The sequence below is a fragment of the Echinops telfairi genome, unplaced genomic scaffold, assembly GCF_000313985.2.
Source record: "Echinops telfairi isolate 266 unplaced genomic scaffold, ASM31398v2 ScPeMD7_7458;HRSCAF=8496, whole genome shotgun sequence".
In the NCBI taxonomy this organism is placed as follows: domain Eukaryota; kingdom Metazoa; phylum Chordata; class Mammalia; order Afrosoricida; family Tenrecidae; genus Echinops; species Echinops telfairi.
Window position 1 is genome coordinate 26,272,976 of NW_022111358.1, and position 7,673 is coordinate 26,280,648.

A 7,673-nucleotide genomic window follows, 5' to 3' on the forward strand; every position below is an offset into this window, starting at 1 on the left:
GGAAGGATGCTGTTACACTGTGGCGATTACAAATAGCTTCGTGAATCAAAATGCCTATGAATTGTTGAATGGAAAACCAATTTGCTCTGTAAATTTTTACCTAAATAACAAAAGAAAAAAATTTAAAACAATGCATCTTGTTTAACCCAACATAGTTGGAATATTATCATTCCAACATATAATCAATATAAGCTCTTCATGAAGTTACTTTATTTTTAATACTAAGTCTTCAAAGATCCAGTGTGTGTTTCACACTTACAGCGCAGCTCATTTTGGACTGGCCTCAGATGAGGGTGCTCCCTGGCCCTGTGTGCCTATTGTATTAGGTACTATTAGTGGCTATCGTATTCGGTAACATTGTCTTGGACACTGGCATACCTACTTAACCTGAATCCTGCCTATCTTTTAAAATGGCAGACTGAAACTCAAGATTTGGAACAGGACCTACGACGGCATTGCTATGACCACCTCTTGAATCATAATGGTAAGTGCTTTCAGAGGCAGTTCCGATTCAGGGTTAGGGGGAGATTGTCCTTTTATTTTTCTTCTCTCTTTCTTTCTTTTTTTAATCACAGAATTTATTGACTACTTATGACACAGTTTTTATGTATTAACTTGTTTAATCCTCTCAACAACTCTAAGGTAGACACAATAATCCCCATATTTACAGATGAGGAAACAAAGCACAGGTTCAATGCCTTGCCCAAGGTGACACAGCTAATAAATAAATAAGTAGCAGATCTGGCTTTGGGATCCAGGTATTATTCTCTTGGAGAGCTTTACAATAATTACCCTAATTTTTCTAACTTTTTTTTAAAGATAATTTTATTGGAGGTCCTTACAGGTCTTATAACAACCCATACATTAATTGTATCAAGCATATTTGTATATCTGTTGCCATCATTTTTTTTTGCCATCATTATTTTATAAACATTTACTTTCTGTTTGAGCCGTTGGTATCAGCTACTCTTTCCCTTCCCTCCCACCCTCATGACCGACCCCTTGATAAATTCTAAATTATTATTATTTTCATATCTAACTTTTCAGTTTTTAAGTATTCTAATCCTTTTTAAGAGCACCCGGGGGACCTGTGGTTACACATTGGGCTGCTAACTACAAGGTCACCAGTTGGAAACCAGCCGCAGCAACTGTGAGGGAGAAGGAGGCGGCTCTCTCCTCTAGTACAGAGTTACCGAGTGGGTAGCTGACTGAGTACAGACTGGAAAATACACAGGAACGCTTCTACCCTGTCCTACAGGGTTGCTGTGAGTGAGAACCGACTAGATGGCAGTGAGTTTACCTTAGTTTTGGAATCCTTAGCTTGGCTTCTGAGAAAGTGATCCTCGTTATGCAAGAACCCATAAGCTTCCCACTTGTCTGTTAAAGAAAATGTAATTGAAATACCAATTTATAAACTATCAAGGGCTCATGAGGGAGTGGGGAGAGGGGAGGGGAAAAATGAGGACCTAATGTTGGGGGTTTAAGTGAAGAGAAAATGTTTTGAGAATGATGTACAAATGCGCTTTACACAATTGATGTGTGTATGGATTGCGATAACAGTTGTATGAGCCCCTAATAAAATGTTTAAAAAATAAAGAAAGAAAATGTAATTGATAACCATTGAAGGCTATCCAGGAACTCCTTACCATTTTCCCAGACTTGTTTTTCCTTACTCTTTAACACACAGAAGCTCCAACCTCAGCAAGCTAACCTGTTCACCATTTGTCCCATCCTGCTTGCTCATTCTCTCTTCTCTCCCATTGCTCAAGCCTGTCTCTATTGCTGGGATGAACGCCTCATCCTTCACAGCACACCCATGCGCTTCCCTGCCTCCCATACTCACCTTTTCCCGAAAGTCCTCATTGACTAACTCCACCCAACGCTGACCTCTTCCCTATCAGTTCACTGGTACTGGATTGTTGCTGATGTACTTGTCCCATTGTGTCCTCAGTGCATTTTATATTCATATCTCTGCAAGGTGTACTACTGTCCATAACTCCCCTTCTCATTCTTTTATAACAGTCAGTACTGGGCCCTGCACAAGGTACATCTCAATTGTTACTGAGCTGACTAACCAATGAACTGAGAGGGAATAATAGTTTACAGTGTGTACCTTTGCCTTAAGTGCCCCACAGAGAAAGTATTGGACCTACGACTAGAGACGATCTTCTTAAAAATCATAGAAAAATGTTAGTGTTCTGTTTTTAACATATAAAAGGGTCACAGATTTCATGACAACAGTGATTCTGAGCCTGCTGTGGAGAGAGGCGTAGACCTCACCTGGTCACATCGCTAACCCCATGATCCAGGAAGTTTCCGTGCAACAACTCCAGTGAAACCAGGCCTACAATTTGTGATGGGGAAGTAGAACGCAGCATATAGTGCCATGTCTTACAGACTGGATAATAACATAACAAAGGCTCCAGGCGGCTTCTTTGAAGTAACTGGAATGAGGAACTCAAGGCCCCTTGGAAATCCATTTCTCTCCCTGGTATTACAGAAGGAGGCGGGGAGTCAGGAAGGTCTCAAGGTCACTAGCAGTACTTCTTACAGACTTCTCTGTATCCCTGCTTACTGACACCCTAGAAAATCTGCAAGTGTGAAAACCCTGCCTGGCAGCACGTCTGTGTCCTGCAGTAGGAAGTGAAAAACAGATGGAACCTTAAGCAAACTACAACAAAAAGAAAACAAAACAGCTAATTCCTCCCCATCCATCACCATAGTTGAGAATTCCTAAAACATCTCTATCAAATATATATATATTTATATATATATAATGTTCTTACTGTCAGAATACTCTTCAAAGCAGAAGTGGGTTTGGAGTAAAAAAAAGAGAGAGCAGATGTAAGTCACTGAAAAAGCAAAGAGAATAAAAAGGAATTGGGTTAAGAAGCCAAAATCCTCAGACAAGAGAGAAAGAAGCCCTGTCAGTGGCACTTGGGAAGAAGAGTGAAGATCGGGAGAGCGTCTCCTCGGGTGAGCTTGAAAACAGATCACTGGTGTTAATATTTAGTCTCCTGAAGCAGCAGTTATGGACACCAATGTCACTTTCAAGCATGGAAATGATCTCATTCCACTAAGAGGAGTCTTACCGATGGATGGAATATGACGGAGGGGCTCCAACAGCCAGGCATGCAAAAGGCTGGAGAACAAGCCTTTGCAGGTTGATGCCCAGAGATGCTGGCCTTAGCTCGCTTTTGTCACGGAAAACGGCTGTTGGGATGACTGGGAAATAGGAAAACACATGGACTGTGGCCCACCTAGCCTGTGTTCTTCTCTACAGGGAGCGTCCACTCCCCTGCCAAGTCCTCACTATGTCATCGGTAATAGATCTACTATAAGAACTAGATGTTATTTAAAATAGAATGCCTTCAAAGCTCAATATGACAGTATGCACATGTAAATGTGGCCAAAGGGAGGTCCTGATAGTCAGGAAAAGTTTTATTTCTCTTGGTATCTTTCCATCAGGAAGTTGAAAGAGTCATAGGTTTCCACCTGTCTTACTTCCTCTCGAGTTCCCCTGCAGCCCCACCCCCCACCCCCACCCAGCTCCGCCACCTTTTTTTTTTCTTTTTTTTTCAGTACTTCCCCTTTCTTTTTCACACCCATTACTACTCCAGGTTTCTTTACCAATGCGGAGTGACTGAGGCACACACGACTAAACCCAGCCCCTTGCTGGGTGATCTTCAGAGGGAGCTGAGCATTTGCCAGTGTCCCCCTCAAAGGGTTAGCTGCCAGGACATTGCAGAACATGAGATGGTTGGGCTTCCTCCACTGGAGTGAGGCCAGCAGCCTCTGCGGCAGGCAAGAATGCGTCTGTCCGTCTGTGGCTGATGCGTGGGTCTGGGAATGCTGCTTCCACATTTCTCACGGAATTCCAAGTCTTTAACGGTTACCGTGTTCTGCAGCTGGCAATGATGCTTGCCTTGCCTTCAAATCCTGGAAAGGAAGTGTGGACACAGGTTGACCCAAACCTATGGAGTCATCAAGAAGAGGATTAGCCATCTCAGCAGCCTGCCTCAGTTTCTCCACCCTTGGCTCAATCTCTATTTGTATTGTAAATCCCTTTAAATCAGAAGTAGGCCTCCCTCACTAGGTAAGCTCATGCTTAGCAATGCCATTCACCTGAACCTTTGGCCACAACCCTAGGCTTAGGGTGAGATAAAGTCTTTGACACTTGGTAGTTTCTCAGGACAGGCACTAAGGCCTGGCAAGCTAGTGGAATCACAGCCCCTGGTGCATATTTCAAGAGAGCAATTTGCACAGAAGTCTCAGCCACATAAATAACTAGAGAGAAGTTTCTGTTACTGCCAGCCTCCTTCCAGAACGTCATTAGGAGTCAAGATCAATAAGTACTTTAAAAAGTGTAGGAGGGGGAGGGGAGAGCGGGGAGAAAGGGGGGAAAATGAGGAGCTGATGCCAGAGGCTTAAGTGGAGAGCAAATGTTTTGAGAATGATGAGGGCAATGAATGTACAAATGTGCTTGACACAATTGATGTATGTATGGATTGTGATAAGAGTTGTATGAGCCCCTAATAAAAAGATTTTTTTTTTAAGTGTAGAGGGAGCTACAACTGGCTTGTGGCCTGCTTATCCACAGGATTGAATTGAAAGTCAGCTTGTCCCCAGTAAACAAATAACGCCAGAGCCGAGCTGAAGACTGACAAAGGTAAGCCTCTGGGACGCTTTCATTTCCAGACATTTCAGAGCTTTCTAGGATGGATTTAGGAAAACAGTCTGGGCACAGAGGCTAGACTCCGGGCTCTGGTGCCTTTTCTTCTCTTCACTAAAACCCAGATCATAACATCTCTGTATTGTGAATTGACTCAGAAAGAAGTCCAGGAGACAGAAAGCAATGCAAAACGGTTCTTCTTTTGCAGCCCTGGGAAGCCACACCAGCAGGTTTCTAGAGATGTTCTATTTTAATTCAAAGTGAGATCACACTGTATAAAATATATATTCACTTAAGATGAGGCAAAGAACAGATGCCCCAAGGGCCTGACATCAGAAATAAGGGCAAGCCAAAAAGGGGACAAAAGAAAAGCCCCCCCCCACTCCAAACAAACAGACAGACAAGGCTCTTTAGGCAAAAAGACACAATTCATATCATTCAAGAGATATTTATACTCTTCTAGTGCCAAAACTCCGTTAGCTCTGAAGTGGAGGTCACAGTTTCAAGAGCTCTGTCTGGAAGCCCTGTATTCTTGCTGTGCCCTACGTGACGTGGCACAGTGCCAGGAGACGCCGAATTGTGTCCTCTTCTTTTGACCCTGTGCACTTCTGCTAAAGTAACTGATTGCATCTATCTCAGTAGAAGAGGATATGGGCATGTGGCAAGATAGGGTGAGCAGATCAAGGAACTGAAGGAGGTGGAAAGGAGAGGAGTGGGGATCACACAGGAGTGCTGGTTCTAGTCTTACTGTCTCAACCGACCTTCTCCATCCTGCTAACTGCCCCTCCCCGCACTGCCACCCCACACAGGAATTTAAACATAGTAGTGCTGTGAAGATTAGATTGGGGCAAAGCTTAATTGTACAAGTTGCATGTTATCCATCTAAACCAGAAATGTAGATAGTAAACCCTTTAAGGCCTGCTTTTTTCAAACCCCATGATAGCTCTCACAGGAAAGGGACAGAGGTCAGCTGCATGTCAGCGCTCATTCACTGCCTTGAGTCCATTCGGATTCACAGTGACCCCGAAGAACAGGGCAGACGCCCCTGTGGTTTCTGAGCCTCATTCCACATGGGAGTAGAAATGTTTGCCTTTCTCTCAAATGAAAGGAGATCTGAAACTGACACAGGACTGTGATGTTGTTGTTGTCAAGTGCTGTAGAGTTGGTTCCAACTCATGGTGACGCTATGGACAACAAAAGGAAGGCCTGCCCAGTCCTATGCCATCCTCACAATTGTTCTTATGTTTGAGCCAGAACCGTGACAGATACAGGACTTTGCTCAAGGTTAACTGCAAAGCAATGAGGAGAGCCCAGAGACTATCCGTCTCTTTCCAGAAGGAGCTGCTGCCCTAGGGAATCGCCTGAGAACCGATGTTGAAATAGTAAGGGGACCACTTGGCCTAACTGACACTGGGCAGTCCTGATTTCAAAAGTCTTGTCATAAGCTATGTGAATGTCCTAGAAATTACAATATTCTGGGATTTGAAAGAAGAATTGTGTGCCCGAGAGGCAAGGCAAAGTGGGCACCTGATAGCTAGTGTCCAGGCCAGGTGACAGGAAGGAGACAGAAGGATCTGATTGCTAGAATAGCCAAGCGGCTCAAATGAAGGTAATAGAACCTCAGGCTGTGAAGCATCAGCTGATGCTGAAAGAATGCTCTCTCCATCAGTTTTTAACCCAGACTCTGAGCGATGCTGCTGTTTTCATGCTACTTCTGAAGTGCTTAGGTAACAGGGTCCATTAGAAGCAAGCTTCCACTCCTGGAGAGCTGACAGAATAGCACAGGTTTATAAAATATAGAAGCAGAAACATGAGGTGGCGGGGGTGGGGTGGGGTGTTAATCCTTTAGTGACAGGACAAAGAGTAACTTTATTAGAAAAAAAAACTTTTCACACAGCATCTTTGAAGTCATCGGACTGCCTTCATGAAATCAAGGTTTATTCATGTATCAGTAGGAATTGCAAGCCAAGTAAGGGAGACAAATACCCCCTATTCGGAAATCCATGTGGTTAATTCTAGGCTCTTGGTCCCTACCCAAACCAACAGGAGAGATCCGAACCAAGTATACTTTTTTATTTAGCACCATTAATCCATTGCCACTCTAGATAATTATAAATGTAGTTACGTGCATTTTACAGTCTCGATCCTTCAGTGCTTACGGTGACAGTGTGGAAATCCACACAGCAAAAGAAGGCTCGATTAATTATCCTTTGACCAGGACCATAGTTCACCTTACAATTCCATGTAGTGACCATGACGGCCCGTTCTCACAGTCAGAGCGAGGCCCCTTACTATAGAAAGTAATGGAGAGGTTAGGCCATTAACTCTCTCCAGTCTCAAGCTTACCAGATAAGAAACAGGATGGCCAGTTGAATGTGAATTGCAAATAAACAAAAAATATTTTAGTGTAAAACCCAAACAAGCACAATGTTATCAAGTCAATTCTGGCTCATAGCATCCATGGAGGACACCGTAGAATTACTCCTTTGGGGGGAAAAAATTAAAAAAAAAAAAGAACTGCTCCTTTGGCTTTCTGCCTTTCTTTTCTTTTTTTAAATGGGAGACCTCTTACAGATATTATAACAATGCATAATTCAGTTATACCTAGTATAATTTCACAATTGCTACCACCATCAGTTTTGAAACATTTTCTTTCTTCTTGAACTCTTTGATATCAACTCCCCTTTATCCCCCCACCCCCCACCCTAGCCCCAAGGAAACAAACGTTTATTGAGCATGCGTGCCAAAGAGAAAAGAGATGATGGGGAGCAGACTGGCACACCGTCCAGGCCATGTCTGACAAGTCTTCCTTCGGCTTTCTGAGACTGAATCTCTTTTCTTTTCCTTTTTTGAGACTGAATCTTTACAGGACCAAATAGCCTCATCTTTCTACCTCATAGAGGCTAGTGGATTCAAAGCACTGACCTTGTAGTTAGCAGCCCAATGCTTAATCCACTATGTCATCAGGTCCCCTGCTTTAGTATAAATATGTCACAAATAC